Raw genomic sequence first — 23,119 nt, 5'->3', positions numbered from 1 at the left:
TTAAAAGAATGCAAACATATTTTCCTCTTCAAAGGAGTGCGTGTCAGGAGCAGAGTCTGTCAGAAAGACAGAGGAAAGCAAACAAATCAATAGGGCTGTTTGACTTTTAAGTATGCGAAGCACCGCGGCACAAAGCAGTTGCAATGAAGGCAGCAGCTCACACCCCCTTCGTCAGGAGCAGAGAATGTCAGAGAGAGAGAGAGAGATAAAAACAAACAATCAAAAATCAATACGTGCCCTTCGAGCTTTTAAGTATGCGAAGCACTGTGCAGCATGTCGCTTCACGAAGCAGCTGCACAGAAGGGAGCAACGTGAAGATAATCTTTCAGCATTTTTAGACGAACGTCCGTATCATCTAGGTGTGCGAACAGCCCCCCTGCTCAATCCCCCTGCGTCAGGATCAGAGAAAGTCACCGCAAGAGAAAGAGAAAAGTAAGTTGGGTAGCTTCTCAGCCATCTGCCAATAGCATCCCTTGTATGAAATCAACTGGGCAAACCAACTGAGGAAGCATGTACCAGAAATTAAAAGACCCATTGTCCGCAGAAATCTGCGAATCAGCAAAAAATCCGCGATATATATTTAAATATGCTTACATATAAAATCCGCGATGGAGTGAAGCCGTGAAAGGCGAAGTGCAATATGGTGAGGGATTACTGTAAACATAAACCAGGAACACGCGCTGGCTGTAACATAACAGTGCCGTGCCCACCTAGTCTGATCTACAGTATACAGGTGACTGACTGCCTTGTAAGATGTATTAATTGATAAAGCATTTCCTTGCATTAAATGTTCTTTAAATGACCTTCACCTTCTCAATCTCATTGTTTTTGTTATTTTAATTACAGGAATGGTTACAGACGTACACTGAAGATTAGTGGTGAACACATCCACTGCTGAGTTTTTCATGTGGTGAGTCTGCACTTTTTCTTTTTTTTTTTTTTTTAAAGACATTTTTGATTGCGCCGTTACCAGCTTTCAGTTCTCAAATTTCTTGTTCAGGTGTAGCATCCTGCGTTGATAGCCTGTTTCTAGCCGTTATCTGTTTGAAGCTGCTATTTTTTCCCTATGTTGGTGGGTGGATCTCCATATACTGCAGTTTTTTTTTTGTGCCTACTACTTCCTCAGATTATGCGAGTTGAAATTCTAAATTTGCCCAAAGTGAGCATCTGTGAGTGTACGTGTGATTGTGAACTGCGCTGGGCTGGCACTTAATGTTGATCAATTTCCTGCCATGTGCATGATGTTGTTAGAAAAGGCTTCAAACCCCCCATTCCCCCCAGTGACATTGAATTAGATTAAACTAAAGGTAAAGGATGCTATGAACGTGTGGTGCAGGCTAGTTCAGATTTCCCATTAGTTTGGTAAGTATTCCATCTTTTTCTGGTTTTAACCCTGGAATTGTAAAGGCATCAGAGATGTATAATACTCACTCTGTGCTTTCTAGTGTGCTCTGTGATATATAAGATACAGATATAGATATATATATAGATATACAGTGGAACCTCGGTTCACGAACGTCTCGGTACACGTACAAATCGGTTTACGACCAAAAAGTTCGCCAAACTTTTGCCTCAGTTCACGACCATACACTCGGTATACGAGCAAGCCAGTTTCCCTTTCAGTTTGCATTTCCTGTGCACCGAGCGAGAGAGAGAGAGCGTGACACACACACACACACACAGGCAGCGCGAGAGAGAGGGCTGGACACATAAGGTAGGAAGGCAGTTAAAGAATGCACTGGGCTTGATTTTGTTTTCACTTCGGTTCGTAGCCTGCATTGTTGCAATGTTACTTTTCTTGGTGGTTTATTAAATTACGGATTTTTTCGAATGTTCATTTTTTCCCTGTGCTTAAAACTCATTAATATTTAGGGCGGAGTGGTGGCTCTGAGGCTAAGGATCTGTGCTGGTATCCCGAAGGTTGCCGGTTCGAATCCCCATCACTGCCAAAAGAGATCCTACTCTGCTGGGCCCTTGAGCAAGACCCCTTAACCTGTAATTGCTCCAGGGGCGCTGTACAATGGCTGACCCTGCGCTCTAACCCCAAGGGGTATGCGAAAACTAACAAATTTCTAATACGAGAAATCGTATAAGACGAAATAAAGAACAAAAAAAAAAAAAAATGTGTTTTTAGCCAGCGGTTGGTAGCGCTATAGCGCGAACTATTGCAGTGTTAGTTTTCTCTGTTGTTCAAGGTTTTCTCAGTGTTATTCAATGTTTTTACATTTAGTTTACTATTACACTGTGCATTCTATGGTTTAATTAACTATATTTGTGCTTAAAAACTTATAAAATATATATATTTACATACAGTTCGTATGGTCTGGAACGGATTAATTGTATTTACATACAATCCTATGGGGGAAATTACTTCGGTTCATGACCAAATCGGTTTACGACCAGAGTTTTGGAATGAAGTATGGTCGTGAACTGAGGTTCCACCGTATACATATATATATATATACAGTGCTCAGCATAAATGAGTACACCCCCTTTAAAAAGTACGAATTTAATCAGTAGCTCAATGAACAAAAGAACAATGTCCAAAATTTTCACAAGGCTGAGTTTTATTGAATACTTGTTAAACTCCATAACATGAAATTAAGGTTAATAATATAACTTAGATCACAAAATCTTCAGTTTCACTCAAATTGGTTGAAGCAAAAATGAATACACCCCGCAACAAAAACTACTACATCTAGTATTTTGTATGACCACCGTGATTCTTAAGTACAGCACCAAGTCTTCTAGGCATGGAATGAACAAGTTGGCGACATATTGCAACATCTATCTTTTTCTATTCTTCAAGAATAACCTCTTTTAGAGCCTGGATGCTGGATGGAGAGTGATGCTCAACTTGTCGCTTCAGAATTCCCCACAGGTGTTCGATTGGGTTCAGATCAGGAGACATACTTGGCCATTCAATCACCTTCACCCTGTTCTTCTTCAGAAATGCAACAGTAGCTTTAGATGTGTGTTTTGGATCATTGTCGTGTTGGAAAAGTGCACGACGACCAAGTGCACGGAGTGATTGCAGAATCTTCTCCTTCAATATAGAGCAGTACATTGTTGAGTTCATGATACCATCAATGAAATGCAGCTCTCCAACACCAGCAGCACTCATGCAGCCCCACATAAGGACACTGCCACCACCATGTTTCACTGTAGGCACCATGCATTTTTCTTTGAAATCCTCACCTTTACGACGCCATGCAGTTTTGAAACCATTAGTTCTAAAAACAGTGATCTTTGTCTCATCACTCCAGAGTATAGAGTCCCAGTAGTCTTCATCTTTTTCAGCATGGGCCTTAGCAAATTCTAGGCGTGCTTTTTTGTGCATGGGCTTTAGGAGAGGCTTCCTTCATGGACGATACCCATGCATGCCATTCCTCTGCAGTGTGCGCCGTATTGTGTCACGGGAAACGGTCACTCCAGTTTGGCTTTCTACTGCTCTAGCTAACTGCAGTGAACTTGCATGCCGATTTTCTTCAACCCTTCTCATTAGAAGACGCTCCTGTCGAGATGTTAACTTCCATGGACAGCCTGCACGCCTCTGTAAGATGGTTGCACTTCCATCTTTCTTAAATTTTTGGATCACTTTTGCTACAGTATTTTGACTGATATGTAAAGCTTTGCTGATCTTCTTGTAGCCCTCACCTTTTTTGTGTAAAGTAATGATTTCCTTTCTCAGATTTTTTGACATTTCTCTTCCATGTGGAGCCATCGCTGACAGCATGAAATGGGAAGGGCTTTTCTTTGTTAAGTAATGCCCTTTTATAGTCACCTGTCTGCTGGACACCTCTTAAATGAATCATTAGACTCACCTGTGGATGAATGCCTGTTAATTGGACTTTTGTAGTCTTAAGTGTGGCTTTTCTCCTAAGACTATAATTGGGGTGTACTCATTTTTGCTACATGGGCTTGAGTGAATTTGTTAGGATAATCACTTTTTTGTGTGTGCAAATTAACAAATCTTGTTTACAATCAGTGGCCCACATTTGTGGGATTATTTTGTAGTACAGTATCTCATAGACAATGTTGATACTGAAAGGAAACTAAAGGTTTTCTGACAAATGTAGTGGGGTGTACTCATTTATGCTGAGCACTGTATATATATATATATATATATATATATATATATATATATATATATATATATATATATATAAGAGAGAGAGAGAGAGATATTCTTTCCCAGTTTTTCTTGCCTGATTCTGATCCATTGGTAGCTTTCCAAGCTTATGGGATGGGAAGTCCACCTCATCTGGCTGCTTCCCATTCTGGCCCACTGATGCCAGCCATGAGAACAAGCGGAATCGTCATCTGGTGCCAACTTGTAGGCTCGTTACCCGCTAGGGTAAAGGTTAAAAGCACAGTGCTGGGCAGAGAGCAGGCGAGAGTGGAATCATTTTGGGCAGCTCACCTGTTTCAATTTAAATATTTTTTCTTCAGATGAATCATTAACTGGGGATCTGTAAAAGAAATACAAGGAAATAAGAAATGAATCTGCCCAGTTATGCTGTGTGGTTTTTCACTTAGGTTTGCCTTTTCATTTTAGTATTCCCTTAATTGACCCTCAGTTGCCTTTGTCGCCATAATAAACTCTCTAACTCTTTTTGTCCAGCTATATTTGATGTAATTGTATTATGAGCAAAAGCAAAGTGTTTAGTTGTTGGCAGTTTACTCCCGACCTTTGCTTTATTCATGTTTACAACTAATAAGAGACTTTACAAAACTACTGAATGCACTGGTAGGAAGAGAGTCATCCTGTCAAAGTTCAGCCATTCATTCTTTTCCTCAGCAGTGAACATAAAGGATATTTAGGTGTGAAAGACCATTGGTGGTATGGAAATCTGTATAACAACTTAAAGAAATACTCCACCCAGAAATTATTTTTTAGTTTTCTCTTTATATGTTACACACCCCATGTACTTTGTAGTAGTGGCCAAGAAAAATTTTTAATCTCATTTTTTTTTTTTTTTTGGAGAAAGGACATAGCAAAGATTTTGATAGGACAGAAACCAGTAGTGACCAGCACTGAACAACGGCAAATGTTGCTATTAACGTCCATGGGGAAAAAAAGCAAAAAAAATCTCACATTACTCACATGTCGCATAATCCATCCATCCATTATCCAACCCGTTATACCCTAACTACATGGTCCCGGGTGTCTGCTGGAGCCAATCCCAGCCAACACAGGGCGCAAGGCAGGAACAAATCCCGGGCAGGGCGCCAGCCCACCGCAGGGCACACACACACCCACATACACCAAGCACACACTAGGGACAATTTAGGATCGCCAATGCATGTAACCTGCATGTCTTTGGACTGTGGGAAGAAACCCACGCAGACACGAGGAGAACAAGCAAACTCCACGCAGGGAGGACCCAGGAAGTAAACCCAGGTCTCCTAACTGCGAGGCAGCAGCGCTACCACTGCGCACCATGCCGCCCATGTCACATAATCCACAAGTTAATTATCCAGTTGTATGCTCAGAACATGCTTTTCACCTAAGATATTGAAAAATAGTTATTTCCGGAATAAACAGCACACAACAAACAGGATACTAAAGCATCTTGGGAAAGACATTTTGAATTGAGGACAGAACTCTTAACCAATGAATAAGTGGAAGAGGTGGGCTTCAGTTCTCTTTTTCAATGGATTTTTTTTTTTTTTTTACATTGTGTGCTGTTGTCCAGCGTTGGTCACAATTGGGACCTGTTCTATCAAGAACTGTATGTCGACTCTACATAAAAATGTGAGATTAAACACTTTGACCTCCACTACAAACTGCATGGTCTGAACAACATATGTAAAATGTCATTTTTGGGTGGAGAATTCCTTCATTTCTTGTATGTCAGCTTCGTAATCTTGAAGGAATTTGTTTTTGGTGTTTCTATGCTATCTCATAACCAAGACTGCTCATCAGGACACTTAAGAGAAGTGACTGCTGTGCTTGATAGACACTGATAGGGCCTCAGTTTAAACACTGAAAGCATTTGCACTGACATATTATAGTAGTAAGATAGCTTTGGATAAAGAGAAACATGGTGATTACTGTTATACATCTGGTAGACTTGTTTAATGAAGTCAACTAGTGAGACCAGGATATGCCAGGCTTCAGCGTTCGGGACCCAGAAATAGACAGGATAGATACAGATTATGAGTGAAAACAGTTTACACGTATGGAATTTTTACAACTAGAATGAAGGCAGATTAGGTGATTTGCTCCAAGTGATCCTTAAAAACATTCTCAAGGTTTGATAGGCAGTACTGGGCCCCTTAAGGTCCTGTCTATGGCCCTACACTTACTGAAGTCTCCCTTTTCTAGTCCCATTACTTCTCCTCTCTATTGAGCATGTGGTTCATTTACTAAATCGAAGGCAGGCCTTTTGTTAAGCAGGTGACCCAGATTATTCGTCTTGCCCCACACTAAAGCACTGGTCTCATACAGTAAGCTAGGGTTGGGGTTTGAGGTCTTTAGTTTGGTATTGGAACTTAATAAACGGCTGTCCTCTACCACCTCCACGCTGACACTGTTCAGGTTCTTGCAGCGGACGTTTAAATGGCAGATTTCAACTCTGAACTGCCTCACTGTAAGCTCTCTGAGCGTCTTAGTAACAAACAGCAAACAGCTGAACTCAAAGACCATCAACCCATAGTCCCAGATCCAGAACACAGGGTGGCCTAAGTTGTCTATTCAGCCTCCAGTATTTGCCTGCCTGTACATGGATGAGCTCTAGTGACCCATCTTTGGGGCTGCTTAGTTTTGGCCATGACTCTAATTGCCATGGTCTGAAGAGAAGTGGTTACATAATACACCCAAAACATTCGGTGGGTCTGGGAGGGGAGCAGTACCCTCTGTCAGGTGAGAATTTTCATCCAGATTCTCTGCACTGCCATTTCTCACAGCTAGCGCTTGGATCAAAGAATATTCCTTAACTCCAAAGTGAATGTTGTCTAAAATTTCATCTGCCTCATTCAGCATTGGTGTCATGATTTCAGTTCAGTTTTAAAATCCTCTCAGCCTAGTATCTCATTCAGTTATCACCATTGAGAAATGTGTACCATTGACATCTCCTCAGCAGTTCTTTTTTTAAAGGTATTTGGTCAACCCGTCTTCGTTACTATAAATCTAAAAGTTGCACTTTTTCAGTTATGCCAGTTCCTTCTCTTTTCAAAGTGGCTGGAATTTCATTCCAGGCTTTCTTAAAAACGTATAACTGGCCTGTGTAATGGCGCACTAAGACTGTGGTAATGCTCCAGGGCCGCCTGAGAGTTACGACAGCCAATCTGGGTTCATGTCTTCTTTTTCTTACAGTTTGATTCACTCAGTAAGTCAGTCAATGTTTTACAACTGGTGAAATAGTGTAATGCTACAAGTGAACTCCCAGCATTTCGACGGGTCGGGTCGGTCTCTTCTTCTTCTTGTACTTCTTGTTCTTCTTCTTCTTCTTCTTCTAGGTTGGTTCCTGCCTTGTGCGACATTTTTGCCACAATAAACTTAATCATTCTTGAAGGTGACAGGACAGATGGTATTTGGAAACAAAACATGGATATGTCCTTCATGTATTGTGCACATTATTATGTGCTTTTTCGTAGCTGAAGTGAGCCAAGGCTTACCCAGCAGCCGTACCACATGCACTTCAGAAGAGGTAATCCACCTGAAGCTCAGCATGTTCCAGCCCAGTTAATACTTGAATGGGAAACCATCTAGGAAAAGCCAATGGTGCTGCCGTAAGAGGCATTGGGGAGGCCAGCAGGGGGCACTTAACTTGTGGTCTGAATGTGGACCCCACTGCTCCGGCGCTGTGACTGATATACTGTGCTGTAAAAATGGCGTCATCCTTCAGATGAGATGTAAAACCATGGTCTTGACTCTCTGTGGGCATCCTTCACAAAGAGTGGGTTGTATCCCAATGTTCAGGCTAAATTGCCCACCACAGCTTAGTCATTCTGGCCCCCTAATCATCCCCTGTCTCTAATTGATTAGGTATCTCTCACCCCTTCCTCACCTAACAGCTAATGTGTGCTGAGCATACTGGCACAAAATGGCTGCCATCACATCATCTAGGTGGATGCCACACATTAGTGGTGGTTGAAGTGGCTCCACACTCACTATGAGAAGCACTCTGAGTCATGAGATAAAACACTAAATAAAGGTAAAGAATGATTATTTTTATTTATTATCCTCTAATATAAATCAGTAACTATCTCTGAACATGACTGCAGTTCAGCAAATGATACTGTTAGACGTTGAGCCAATTTGGGATCACCAGTTTACATAAAAATATCATTTTTATTTTGTGGCTTTAGCGCATTGAGTACAACTTGGTTCATAAACGGAGAAGAGAGAGAGAGAGAGAGTAAGCATATTTGTTTTATCTATTTATTAACTTTTTAAAATTCATTAATACAGTGGAACCTCGGTTTGCGAGCATAATTCGTTCCGGAAACGTGCTCGCAGTCCACAGCACTCGTGTATCAAAGCGAATTTCCCCATAAGAAATAATGGAAACACAGATGATTCGTTCCACAACCCAAAACTATTCATATAAAAATGATTAATACAAAATATAAAGTAAAAATACATAAAACAAATTAGCCTGCACTTTACCTTTAAAAAGAATCATGGCTGGTGTGAGTGAGTTTCTAAACTCTTGTGGGATTCCACCCAACAGGACGACACGCGGAAGAGCGTCCCAAAGCAATCGCAGTCTCCCAGCACTGTAGCAGTTCGCTGTAAAAGCGAATCCGAAAAGATCGCAGACATGCTATATGCGCCTGCCGTCAATGGGTGATACAAGGAACATTATAAATGCGCAGGGCACAGTACTATTTGGCCACGGCCCTGCCCGACTGCTGTGCCTGTGTATAGGAGAGTGGCAGATCCCGCTACAGTAAATAACCTGTTTCAAGCTGAATAAAGCTGGTGTTGCTAAAGTACTGAGACTCAGCTTCGTGTTTTGGGGTGCAAGATGGGGACTCGCACGTCACAACACACACACACAGTGCTGTAGTAAACAGTATACGTGTGTATGGATATTGACTATATGAGTGAGGCACGCCGACTCAGACGGAGAATAGGAGACGATTGCCCACAATCCCGCAGCGAGAGGGAGAGAAGAACCATCAGCTCAGTTGTGATCACATGACGCTCAGCAGACAAAGCGTATACATACTAGTTGTACTCGTACTCGCTCGTTTATCAAGTCAAAATTTTTAAAAAATTTTAGCTCGTCTTGCAAAACACTCATAAACCAAGTTACTCACAAACCGAGGTTCCACTGTACATTAATTTCAATCCTGCGCTCAGAAGGCTTCCTCTTTTTTGCGGATTTGCCAGCAGCTGCAAATGTTAAAAAAAAAAAAAACTAAAATCAGAGCTTTTTAATGTTGTGGTTTCAAGGTTAAAGGTGATTTCTTTTTTTCTTGGTACTGTGGCATAGCTGCAGAGTGCTGTTTTTTAAAATGAGAAAGAGGGAGCACTTCCCTGATAAATGTGGTTTTTGGGAAAATGTTAGTGTGCCTTTCTGTAATCCGAGATGCGTATCAGTGATGTGGATGCCAAATGAGAGTTTCCTGTGGTTGTAATACTTTCCATACTGTGATGTCGACTGTGTGGAACTCATTCTCTGTGTGGAGGTAACAAGCTGTCATAATAAAAAAGAGCTCACTTTAGCCAAGTCTTTCTTAACCATTTCATGTTGTGGCAAAAGAAAGGAGAGTTGTCTTCTGAGATCACAAAATAACGGCTGTCACCTTTGAATGTAAACATGGCGGGGAAGTGAAAAAGCAGCGATTGGTGAAGCTGAATCTGAAAGCTCATGGAAGGCTTTAAAGACGGAAGCACGCCTAGGCGCTTGTCCCAGAGGGCAGAGGCTGTTTTGACAGAGCAAACTGTGCACGTATAGTTCACAGGTTCCCATGTTGTCTGCCCTGAGGTCCGGTTTTGCCGTTGAATTTTTTCTTTCTTTCTTTTCTTTTAATATAAACAATGTAGTGAGTGATATGACACAGAAAATTCTTTTTACTTTCCTGCTTATTATGTAGTCATTTATGTTTAGTGCATTGCAAAGTGTTCCGTCTCTTGACCAATTCACTAATTTCACTAAAAAATAAAATGGAGCAGATCGCTCCCAAACAGTGTTCAGCGTTGGGACATGCTACCCCAAAACAGCAAGAGTCTACAAGACAGCAAAGTGTGCGGAGTCACATACTTATGAAAACGGCATATCTTCTTTCATTTAAGATCGTTTTTCTCACATAAAGCCTTGTCACATTAAAAAGTAGTGCCTTGAAATAAAAATATCTCAAAATGCAATTTCAGTGTAGGATTTGTTATTGCGGGAAAACAGGAGAACTGGACAAGTGGCTTTTGCTGGGTACATTTTCTGTATGGGATATTCACTGTGTAATTGACAACACGGGCTTGCTGGTATCCCGGCTGGGAGGAATGGTTCCTTATGTGGCTGGTGGGGGCATTTTAATGAAAGGAAGTTGGTGGGCGGTCATCCCGACCAGGTCGCGTGGCCATTGTAATGGATAGACAGGGGGATACTGCTTTCCAGGGTCATATAATTCCCAGGTACATGGGGTGGTCACATCCCTCTGGTGTGCATCCCACTTTCACAACAGCCAGGCTGGACGGGAGTTGTAGTTTTGGTGCGGAGTCCTATTTGGGTCCTCAGTGCTTCTAGAGGGAGCTGCTGAAGTCAGACTCTCCTATCACGGGGAGGTTCCACTTAACACAGCGGTGCTTTCTGGATGGCAGTGTGGTAGCACCAAAAGTACTCCCAGGGTCAGGTTTAAAAGAAGCTGCTCCGCTTCACCCAGGATGACCGTGTCGGTATAGTAGTCAAAACAAAGCTCAAGTGGGCAGAGCAGAGAAGGTATTTGTGGCAATAAATCTTTCTGTTGGCATCTGAATCTGTGTCTGTGCTGTTATGTTTGGGGTGTTGCAACACCTCATTGTGGTTCACAAGTGCTAGCCATTAAAATTACAACACCAAGAAGGAACCTGAGATATAAAAGTGTTATTTATGTGGCAGATTACTAATGATACATGGCATATATGATCAGAAGTATACCTCTGTCACCCATGTGCAACACACAATACTCAGTATTTGGTGTATTCACCACAGGCAGAAATAACCGCTTGTATAAGGTCTGGAATGGGCATGTGGAGACATTGGATGTGTGTTTGTGGAATGGTATGCCCTGTGGCTTGTAAAAGTGCTCTGGATTTGTCTATGGAAAGTGCTGCTGGTCTCTGGCATATAAATTGTCATCCAGCCATGTCCCAGACGTGCTCAATGGGTAATAATTCAGGTGAACATGCATGCCAGAGAAGAGGTGGCACATGCTGATCATCCAGGAACTTGGCCTCCAATACCTCTGTGATGTATCACTTGTGTCAGGGTACCCACAATTTGTATGAAGTGGGGATGGCAGTGGAAGCCAATGGCACCTGACTCAATAGTCCATGGTGATGGGCCTGTGTGGCACTTCAGAATGCTTGCTTCCAGGGGCCTTTCACCATAGTGCCTCCAGTAAAAGATCTGTAAATCTTGGTACAGTAAATTAAACTGGAACTTGTTTGAAAACACAATGCAATACCAGTCATTCTGCCATCGGTGGTGGTCTTGGCACCTTTTCCAGTCACAGGTGCTTGTGGTTGAGGGTCAGGGGTACCTTATGCAGTGGGCGGCGAGTGAAAAGGCCCTACTGAGGTGAACAGCGCCAAACAGTGCGTGCAGACCCCAACTGCTGGGCTAGGGACTTTGATGTGGCTGTTTGGTCCGTCACTAAAATGTGCACAACATGTCCGTCCTCCAGTTTGTTTGTGCATCAGGGCACTCCTGGCCCCTCACTTTGGTGGGCCCAACCCTCCATTACCCACTGATGGAAAACTCTTGTTACTGTGTTCGTATTCTGTCCAACAAGAATGCTGAGGCCCTGAAGGGAAATTCCACCTTCCTGCATTCCCACAATTCTCCCTCACTCAAAGACAGAGAGCTGGATGTATGGCTGTTGTCTTCATCGCTGGGGCAGTTTTGCTCTTTTAGGGTACACTAACTTTCAGCGGTTACTCAATGAGACTCGCTTTACAGGCGCCTTTTATACCCACTTATGGGAAAGTCCAGTTGTAACTCACACACATCATTTGCGTATGTGCTGCACCGGTAATCATAATGCTCGTCCATGACCTATCTGTCCTGCATAGCTCTGACCAATATGACGCTACAGTTTTAATGGTCATCAGTGAGAACACTTTTTAGACATTCCTCAACATGATATGACCACTTTTAGTATGGCGACTGCCTTTGTGTGTTGGGTTAAGGGACCTTGGACAGCATAACTCAAAAAGACGTCGCTCATTCTGAATGAAACCTGCCATAGGTATCGTAACTGGGCAATGCCAGAAGCCTTTGATTTTGAATAGACAGATTATTATATATGCACTAGGAGATACAAATCTCTCTATTATAAAAGAAAATCTTTAGACGAGACGACACTATTGCCAAGAGATTTTTTCAAGTCCTGCCCTCCTCTCGACCAAGTCCGGTTAACGGCCCATGCCCGCGCTCCTCTCACCTCTCATTCGTGTGAATGCTTTTGTCAGACACAGTTACTGTGCTCTCAGCTCTTATAAATTTTTATATTTTCCTCACTTTAAGTTCCAAATAGAAGAAGACTTATTATGTCCAAATCTTATTGAAGAATTCCATCCCGAGGGGTTATCAACAAAAGAAATGAGTACACGGGCAATCCTAGCACCGAGAAACAATGAAGTCAAGCGAATTAACGTGAAAATTGTGGATCGGTTACATGGAAAATTGGTTAAATGCGTATCAATAGACTATGCTGAAACAGTTGGTGGTGATGGTGCGGAAGATGAAAACATAAACTTACAATATACCGTAGAATATCTAAAACCGTTAACACCGTCTAGTCTTCCACAGGCCGAATTACTATTGGAAGAAGGATGTATCGTAATGTTACTACGTAATTTATGTATGAGTGATGGGCTATGCAATAGGAAAAGATTAGTTGTATTGAAAATTGGTCGAACAATTCTGACATGTAAAATTTTGACAGGCGACAAGAAAGGTAATGTAGTACATCTTCCACGGATAACATTAGACACCAAAGGAGATCTTGATATGCCATTCGTATTAAAACGTTTACAGTTTCCCGTTAGAGTAGCTTTTGCTATGACAATTAACAAATCACAGGGACAAACATTCGAAAAAGTCGTTTTATTTACTAGAGAGAAAGAAACGATATTCACTCCCAGGCAAGTTATATGTTGTGTTGTCACAATGTAAGTCCAAACTTGGAATCCAAATTCAAAGCTATATTTACGAAAAGTTAATTCCAAGTTATTATTTTTACTGAAGTTTTACAGTAAAAGTGTAAGTTTAAAAAGTATTTGTTAATTTCAAAGTCAAACGGAATGAAATCGTATAACTCAACGAATACCTCTAACGCAACATGAAACATAATTTTCTTTCAATTTATTACGTTTTATTATTTTTTACTATGGTTAATTACTCGCTGTAATGTAAAATAGTTAGTTCTATTATGCATATGTAACAATTCCCATGAAAATAACAATCTGTTTAAATTGTACATCCGCTTCCCCATACGCGAGTGGCAGAGCCGTGAAGTGGCTAGCGCCTAGCATAGGCCCAAGGGTTGGCGAGCAAAGCGAGCAGGGGGCAGACCCCCTAGTATATGTAGAAAAAGTATTGTAGTGGTGAAAACCACAGCTTTATGTCGAGAAAGTCGTGTGCTTGATGACTTTTTTGAGAATGAGAGAGAGAAACGGGTAAAGTAAAAATGCCCCAGAGATAGAGAAGAGCATGCAAACTCTACATACCCTAGAGAGCCACCAGACTCCGGCAGACGTGCTCTACAGAGATAGTAATTTTAGGTAGATTTGCATTAAATATTTTCCTGCTAAAATCACAACCTTATATGGCTCAAGTCCTCCGCTAGACTTTGATGTATGCGATTCTGCAGTAGCAGCCATTGTCTTTTCTTGAAGAATTGGCAGTTTTATGGATCTTGCTCTCTATATTGAATTAACTCAGTTTGCTAGAGGGGTCCTTGGTGACTAAAACAACTGTTTTATTTCAAATCCTGTATTATTCCCTTCAGTGTCATTTATAGACTTATATATGACTTATAGATTTATATGCATTAAAGTGTTTCCATCTTTAGTTTTAAGGATCCTGACTCTAACTTTCAAGAAGACCCACCTCTCACATCAGTCCTGTTTGGGCTCTTTTTCTACAGGGGTCTTTGCCAGCTGTCCTTTTTCCAGATGTTTCTTGGCCTTCCTTTTATAAGGATGTGTTTCAGGAGACGGCTCCTATTTTGCTTCCACCTTTGCATTTTGCTGAAGTGGCTGCAGGTATTTGTGTTCCACGTGTGTGCATGATTGACCGTATGCTGTCTTAAAATATTGATAATAATGATCAATCAAGACCGCTCACTGTCGGCTTGGCTGCAATCCTTCATAGCATGCAGCTCTCTGAGCCACATTGCTGCCAGGTTGTCTGATTGGTAAGAATTCGACATACATCTGCTGCACTAGAGTGGTCACAGGGCTGAGTGTAACTTTTTTTTAAAATTTTTATTATTTTTATTTTTTGCTTTCGGTGGAAAAGTGAGCTGCTGTAGTGTGGAAGGGGTGAACTTAACAAGACTTTTTTCTTTGACTGATGCCACATCAGTCGCTTGAAGATTAGCAAGTAGTGATTACATGCTGGCAATGGCTGACGTCTTGATGGTGGTGTATTTAAACATAAAGCATACTGTACCTGGCAAATCCGTGAATGACTTCTGCATCAGCAGGCTTCCACCATCTGTTTGGGGGTGGTCAGGAAGTTCTAAATTAAATGAGGAGAAGAGCAGGGAAAAAAAGCAAAGGGAGGAAAATTGCATAGAGTTTAGTGCCTTGGAGAAGGCCACGGTCGAGTATGAAATTATCTGGGTCTTGGCAGTCTCTAATCAAATCTTGTGGTTTGTGTGTTTAAAGTTATATTTAAGAGGCACTTCTGCTGGATCTTTCTGACTTGCTGGAAGAGAAAAGCGCATGACAGATTACATCGGGTCCGTCAGGACTGACCGTAGCTGCTTGATTTATAAGGCACTGGAGAGGATAAAGAGCAGACGGCTCAAGCTTGGATGACTTGGTAATATTGTGCAGCAGTGCCGAAGTGCGATCGCAGAAAGTATGAGTCAAAGCAATGAGCTCATGCTGGAGCAGAAGCAAACCTTTACTCTTTTTTTTCCCTCATTGGTCTTATGTTCAAAATCTGTCACATACATCCTGTGTTCGTTGTTTTGCCTTTTGTGGCTGCCATTTGCACTTTGCTAGAAGCTCACAGGACTTTCTTGCTGGGAAGATTTTTGCCCAGTGCAGTTGGTTAGCAGGTCACTCGAGTTTTCCTTTCCTTCCTTGGTCAGTAGAATCAACTGTACAGTCCTGACAAACTGGCCCTGCATGAAAAGCTGGAGTGTAAGTTTTGAAATGATAGACCTTGTTGTTGAAAATGTCAATGAAGTTCAGAAATGCAACTGGAAAATGATTTATTGCTGATTAAGAACATACAATTGTTATTATATGTTAATGGTTTTTAATTTGTTTTTTTTTTGGTATAGCTAATGTAGCAGTGTTTGGAATTTTTAAGGACCAAAAAAATTCAATTAGCAATAACAAATATACAGTACAATAAAGAAAAACCTGATTGTAGCCCATGTATTTCTATAGAGTGCTTTTAGTTATTAGTCATTAGTTACCCTATGGCATCAAGTTTATCAGTGGAGTCTGAACCTTCTCCACTTATGCAGCTGGAAAACTGGAATGGCGGCTTAAAAACCTCTCTTCTGTGCATCAATGGAGTGGGCAGCACCAGACTGCCACAGACACATATCAGCGGTCAGTGGCCATCTCTGCCTCCCTCATGTTGCCCATTTGTTAGTTCTGAGTGAGCAGAGGGAAGTTGTTGCCTTATTATTATTGGATGTAGTCTTTAACCAATCAGCTTACAAGATCAGGGGTACATATTACAATGGCTTACAGGTTCACTTGGGGTGTTGATCAATTAGCCCTAATGTGTGTTTGTATGGGGCGGCACGGTGGCGCAGTGGGTAGCGCTGCTGCCTCGCAGTTGGGAGACCTGGAGACCTGGGTTCGCTTCCCGGGTCCTCCCTGCGTGGAGTTTGCATGTTCTCCCCGTGTCTGCGTGGGTTTCCTCCGGGCGCTCCGGTTTCCTCCCACAGTCCAAAGACATGCAGGTTAGGTGGATTGGCGATTCTAAATTGGCCCTAGTGTGTGCTTGGTGTGTGGGTGTGTTTGTGTGTGTCCTGCGGTGGGTTGGCACCCTGCCCAGGATTGGTTCCTGCCTTGTGCCCTGTGTTGGCTGGGATTGGCTCCAGCAGACCCCCGTGACCCTTTGTTCAGATTCAGCGGGTTGGAAAATGGATGGATGGATGGATGGATATGTTTGTATGTGAGTGTGATGGACTTGCATCCTGTCCAGGGATTGTTCCTACCTTGTCCCAGGCATAGACTCCAGCTTCCCAGTGACCCAGCTCAAGATTAGCAGGTTAGGAAGATGGATGGATGGAGCACAGGCACGTTAGGTGACTTGCTGACAGCTGCATGGTGAGGTCAGAGATGGGAACTGAATGTTTAGTCTTGTGGTTTAAAGACCAGCACCAGCGCCTTAGCCACTACACCACATTGCCAGTATGATGAGATGTGAAACATTAGCACGTTTTGAGCTAAGTTTAAATCAACCCCCACCCATGAGAAAGAAAGCTAGGCCAACAGGCAGAGTAAAACTTTAAGAGTAGAAAAAAAGGTGGAGCTGCCAGTTTAAAAGCTTATTCTAAAATGTTATTGATTAGATCCTGCCAGGTTTGAAAAAGAATTTTGATCAGATCTTGATTTTTTCCAAATTCAAATAGTATATAACATCAGCTACCCACTGACATAAAAGAGGTGGGTTAGGATTCTTCCAGTTGAGCAAGATAATTCTACGTGCCAATAGTGTAGTAAAGGCAATTCCAGTTTGTTTGTCCCTGTTTGTCTCCACTTTAAGCCCATCTGTTACCTAACCCACAGCTGTTAGTGGGTTAGGAGGGATTGTGACCCCAAGGTTGTCTGAGAGGCATTTAAAAATTTTAGTCCAGAATGATGTTAATTTGGTACAGGCCCAAAACATGTGGCCCAGTGAGGCTAGAGCTTGATTGCAGCGTTCGCAGGTAGGATTTTGCCCCGGAAATATTTTGGACAATTTTTTAAACGAGTGAGATGCGCTCGATATATAATGTTGAGTTGAATAATTCTATGCTTTGAGCGTATGGAGCTCAAGTGAATTCTGTGCATTGCTATTTTCCACTCCTTTTCCGAAATTTTGAGTAAGAGATCCTTTTCCCACAGTCAGAGGGGGGACTTTCAAATGATTTATGTTATAGAAATGCTGTTTGTGTCCTCGAGACTGAGACTGATCAATATTTCTTCCGGAATAGGAGTAGGTGAAAGGTGAAGAAAATTGGGCAGATTTTGTTTAGCAAAGTTTCTAATTTGGAGGTAGTGAAAGAAAGTTACATTTGAAGTGTTTATTATTCATAGGGTGCAAAGACGTTATCTGTGTACAGTTCTCTAAGTGATTTAATCACGTATGTTTTCCAAACATTAAAAATTGCGTAAGTTTTTACTACAATATGTAGTGAAATGCTTTGTTGCTTAACTCCAATGACTATGCCATTAATAAGAATATAGAAGGACAATAGCAATACTACATCAACTGTGGAGGGCAGCAGGAACTTTTACCCAGCTGGGACGCCCTGAGTGTGGGAGGACAGACGGAGAGAATATTTTCTGGACAGTTTCTTTAATCTTTATTTTATTAATTTTATTGTAATCATTCCATACAAATAGATCAATTTATAACCAAACAAATTAAAGACAAATCAAAACCCACCCCTGAGAAGGAGAGCTTAGCTAAAGGAGAATTGCTTAGGGCTTTTTAATAAGACAACAATAAGCAAAGGAAAGGGAGAAATAAATATATATGTAAATAAGAGATGGAGAAGGGAATTAAATGCGGTAATAGTTATTTCTGTTATTCTAAAATAATATTGATCAGATCCTGCCAGGTTTCTCCCCCAGGCCAACAGAGGGCATCCCCCTTTGTTTCCAGCAACCCTGTTGGAACCCATGGCCACTGGCAGGGGGCTCATGGACCTTTCCAGGGCCTTATTTGGCCACACTTCCGCCACATGTGTGGCCGGAAGAAGCTCATTGGGCATCTGCAGTCCTTCCAGGTGCCCCATAAAAAGGGACCAGTCCCCACCATTCTTCGGCCATTGTTCTCCAGTAACGGGATATTAGCTAGTAGCATACTGGGTAATGTACTCAGGCTCTCCACACCAGTGAGCTTCGCTCAGTGTTTATTTCAGATGCGTCTTCCGTTATTCCATAGAATCGGGCAAGCAGAGTCAGTGAATACGAAGTCAGCGAGCTGTCGAGTGCCTCACAATCTACAGTATATGTCTAGTGATCATAAATAATGAAACCCAATGTAGTGAGTGTAATAAAAGTAAATAACACCTAATGCAAAGTAAACACACACCAGCAAAACGGTGACCATTCTCTGCAACATCCTCTTGGCTTTGTGTCAGAAAAGTCAGCGGAGAGATGTTTTCGGCAAAGCAGGAAGCAGACATTTATGAAATTAGGGTTAGGGTTAGCCATCTGTTTTCCAAAGCCACTTATTCGGAAATTGGTGAGGAGCTGGAGCCATACTGGGCACAGGGCATTAGTCAGCCCTGCAGTATGCTCATTCCATAATGGTAACTGGACAAGCTAAGTTACAGTACTTTCTCAAAATCTCATAATATAAATCTGCTTTATTATATTTCCTTTGCTACTGATTCTCATTTCTTTCTGTGCATCATGAAGTAAATTACTGCTTTTGTATTTTTATAGCATTATTATTGGCCTTCACAAGATTATAGCACACAATCAGAATTTCTCAATTGAACAGTTCAATATTCTTAATAACCGAACATGGCAGACCCAAGAAGTGCCCCTCTGCTGGATACAAAGGATATCTTGGGAGAATACCTGACAGATTTCCAGCAGCAACAATCAAGACTAACGTTGTAGATTCACAAGAGCTATCATGAAAAATAAGAGAAGGTAACAAGGCAGAGAGTCTTGTGAGGCCTGTGATGTAAGACCACAATAAAATGAAGTGTTGTCAGCAGTGCCGCACTCCGTGAATTGTGTTCTGCTAGGAATGGTCGAGTGCTTGGTCTCAGTTGATAAGAGCCCTCATAAGAATAAACAGTTGAGACGAGGCGCAGCTCACAAATGGAAAGGGCCTGCTGCTTAGCCCTGCTGATGCACATGGGCTGTGTCAGCACGGCCAGTGCAGCAGTCGTCCTACTTAATTTTAATGAGCATGTTGAAAGACAGGGTAGCACATCAATGGAGTGGTTAGCCTCATAGCTCCGGATTCCTGGCTTCAAATCCTGGCCTTGGCACCAGCTGCGTGTAGTTTGCAACTGGACTTTTCTTCAAGAACTCTGCTTTCCCTTCTTGCTGCTTGGCTTAATTGCCAACATAAAATTGTCCCGACATGGGGAGAGTGCGTGCGAGTGTGCCCTGTGATCAGCTAGAGCCATGTCCACAGTTGGTCCTTATCTATATACATGATCCTCTCAACATGGACTTGGGACCCTCTGACCCCAAACTAGTGTTTAATCGGTGAATAAATTTTGACGTCTTTATTAATACGAGCTTTCAGACCTCAGTCCCAGTGTAGCGGGGCCACATAGTGTTTAAATGTCAGTTCTGAGTGCGTCTCGTTTCATTGTCCCGTTTACTGTTTATGTGCATCAGTTAATGCCATCCCCGAAAAACGGGGACGGATGATGGAAGGAGACCACAGCCGCCAACCTGGAAAAACACCTGTTTACAATCAATTAATCCCAGCCGTCACAGGACTATATAAGCCAGCAGGAGGAGAAGGAAGAGAGAGGAGAGAAGGAGATTTTTCATTCACGACCACGAACCAACGGTACCAGTTATTGTCCACATCGCGCTTGCCAATCCAGTTTGTTTTTCCATCTGCCGGATTTATTTCAAGGACCTCACCACGAAAGACCCCGGGGTAGGACTTAATCATCCACCATACACACGAGGATTCACGGTGAGGCTGTTCCATTTTTTCCGGGGAGATTCAAACAACTCAATATCACTAATTCAGTCATCCGCTTTCAGGACAGTTTCATTATTACCGGACTCACATTCTCATTCATTTTCAGTTTATCATTCATTGTTGTTTTTGTGTTGTGTGTTTATTTGTTACAGGGACAAGGGAGGGTTTTTGTTGTATATATTTATATATATTTGGTGGTGTTTTGTTATTGCTGGGGTGGAGGGATATTTGTATTTATATATGTTTCTATTTTTTGCATGTCTTGTTTTACTTAATACATATAACCCGTTTAATTTTACATCCTGTTTTTGTGCTCATATTTTTCACCGTCGATTGTGGGGGGGAAAAGTTTAATTGGTAAGAAGTACGGCTTGATAGTTAGATTATCTCTCAGTTAATTATCCAGGCCACTGGTCTTGGAGGTGTAGCTGCCGGCTGGGTAAAAGGGGTCGGCTGTTACACCAGTACCAAAACATTTTCGAAGCTGCTAACGAAAACTGCAAAACCCTTCTTTACTCCAGCCTTCCTGGCACGCCACATCATTGTGCCACACTACAAACAGCTTCCATCTTGTTAGCCGTAAAGTCCTGATCACGTTGAAGCAGTAGGTTCCCACGAGAAGTTCCAAGTCTGTAGGTTCATTTAATGAAGTCTGTGAAACGGATGTTTTTCCACAACTGCACTAGTTGAGTGTCGAGAGAAGGGCGAGGGATTGAGACAAAAGCTGACGTATCCTTCTGGTACTGAAATTCCGAAATGCTGCCATCATACTGTTTTCAAATTTGGGTTCTTCGTTGTTTTTCCAGAAGCGGTTCACCACTGTGCAAACCTATCCTGACATGGAGTCTGGGTGAGTGTGCAAGTAAGTGCACCCTGCCTTGGAATGGTTCCTTGACCAAGTTTGGTTCCTTCCTTCTCCTTGATTCTGCTGGGAATGTCTCCTAACCGCTACCGTGACCTGAATTAAGCCAATTTGGTAATTGATGGATAGACACGCAAAGTCAAATTATTGAAAGTATGTTTTGTTTTGTTTTTACTTTGCTTTGCACAAAAAAAGGCTTTGGCTACCTCCATATTTTTCAAAACAGGTTAGCTTGCTGGGTTACCTAGCAGTTGTGTTGTCCCAGTATCTCCCACAGCCGCTTCTTAAAAGACTTGTTAGTTCCCACGACCCTTAGTGTGAAAATGCAATTTCTGGTTTACATCTTGAATGCCTTTCCCCTTCAGGACATTTTTCACCCTTGAGTTGGAAGAATTTTACCGGATTAACGTTATCAGTATCTTCAGAACGCTAGAGCCCTAGATTAGATTCCCATGTGGCCTTTAGTTCTTTTAGACTTTAGTGTCTAGATGGTCTTGGGCCGTATGGCCGTACTACAGTATATCACTGTTGTAGTGTGGTGACAAGAATGGCTTAAAACCGAGTATTATAGAACATGACGCACCTTGATTTGTGTTCGGGGTTTTTTCATTTTTAGTAGCTTTTATTCCTGCTTCAGTGCTACACTTAGAGGATATTGGTTAATGAAGAGTTTTGTTTGAGGCCTTCCTAACATTCCTGGGTGGGGCACAGAGAATCTGCTGCTAGTGTCCTGAGAAGCCAGCATAGCAGACGGATTGCCAGCAGTGTTTGGAAAGCTTATCATTTCTGTGGTTGAGCCTGGTACATCTTGTGAAAAAGAAGAATGAAAACGACAAACTGCCGTGGTGCTGGAGCCGCACCGTTAGTCTTTAGACAGTCTGCGACTACTGGAAATGTACAGACGTGGACACATTTGTTGGTCCCCGTACAGCTCATTGTGCCTCCTCAAAAGTGACGAAATGAAAAGCAATTGTCCCATGTATGCCGTTGAGTAAAGCAAAGCAAGTGTGAAAAGAGATCAAGTATTACTTAGCCTGCACATTCAGCCTATTTAAATTGAGAAAAGTCGTCACTCTGCTGTTTGGTGTCCACACTGAACACTGACCAGAAAAAGCAAAGGAGAGAATGGTCTGAGGAGATCAGAAAGAAAATTCTAGACAAGCAGATTTTAAAAGTAAAAGGCTGTAAGGCCATCTCGAAGCAATTTGATGTTCCTACAATAGTTGCAAATATTATTAAGAAGTTTAAGATCCATAGGACTGTAGCCAACCTCACTGCACGTTGCTGCAGGAGGAAAATTGACCACAGAATGGGCAAAAGGGCAGTGAGAATGGTAGACAAGAAGCCAAGGACAACGTCCAAAGAGATACAAGCTGAACTCCAAGGTCAGGATCCATGGGTGTCTGATCACATCATCTGTTGTTTTTTTGAGTGTCAGTGGGTTCAATGGAAGAAGTTTGTTTGTTGAAAGAAAAACATTAAAAAGCCAGACTGGAATTTGCTAAAATGCCTCCGTGCTTCTGAGAGAATGTCCTTAGGACAGATGAGACAAAACTGGAGCTCCTTGGCAAGTCACATCAGCTCTATGTCTACAGATGTGAAAATGAAGCTTTCAAAGAAAAGAACACCATACCTGCTGTGAAACATGGAGGATGCTTGCTTAGGTTTTGGTGCTGTTTTGCTGCGTCTGGCATTGGGTGCCTTGAGCCTGTGGAGGGAACAATGAAATCTCAAAACTGTCAAGACATTCTGGCATGAAACGTTCTGCCCAGTGCCAGGTGCTCTCTCTCAGTCATAAGTCATGGATCCTGCCCTAGACGTGTATTATAGCAAGGCCCTCCATTGAGATAGAGATGAGCGGAGTGTTTGGTAACATGTATAGTGGGACAGGTAGAGCTTTAGCTGCTTCCTCTCTTTTTTAATTTTATTAGTGTTATTAATTACATTACAATAAATGAATTGCATGTCAGTAAGACATACAATGGTACATCTTATTAAAAAGAGATTC

The 23,119-nt window shown here is 42.1% G+C and overlaps 1 protein-coding gene across 2 annotated transcripts in view; it reads left to right on the top strand.

Annotated features, from left to right (window-relative positions):
* lhfpl2b (LHFPL tetraspan subfamily member 2b) overlaps window positions 1–23,119 on the top strand; it is a 251,811-nt gene that overhangs the window by 62,163 nt on the left and 166,529 nt on the right. For both annotated transcript variants that reach the window (XM_028805713.2, XM_028805710.2), the window contains exon 2: window positions 847–910. The gene's annotated coding sequence lies outside the window, so the exon portion shown is untranslated. The remainder of the gene's footprint in view (window positions 1–846; window positions 911–23,119) is intronic.

This window comes from Erpetoichthys calabaricus, chromosome 7 (assembly GCF_900747795.2).
Source record: "Erpetoichthys calabaricus chromosome 7, fErpCal1.3, whole genome shotgun sequence".
NCBI classification, from domain to species: Eukaryota; Metazoa; Chordata; class Cladistia; order Polypteriformes; family Polypteridae; genus Erpetoichthys; species Erpetoichthys calabaricus.
Note: the sequence above shows the minus strand (reverse complement) of the source record. Positions and strands in the feature narration are given on the sequence as shown.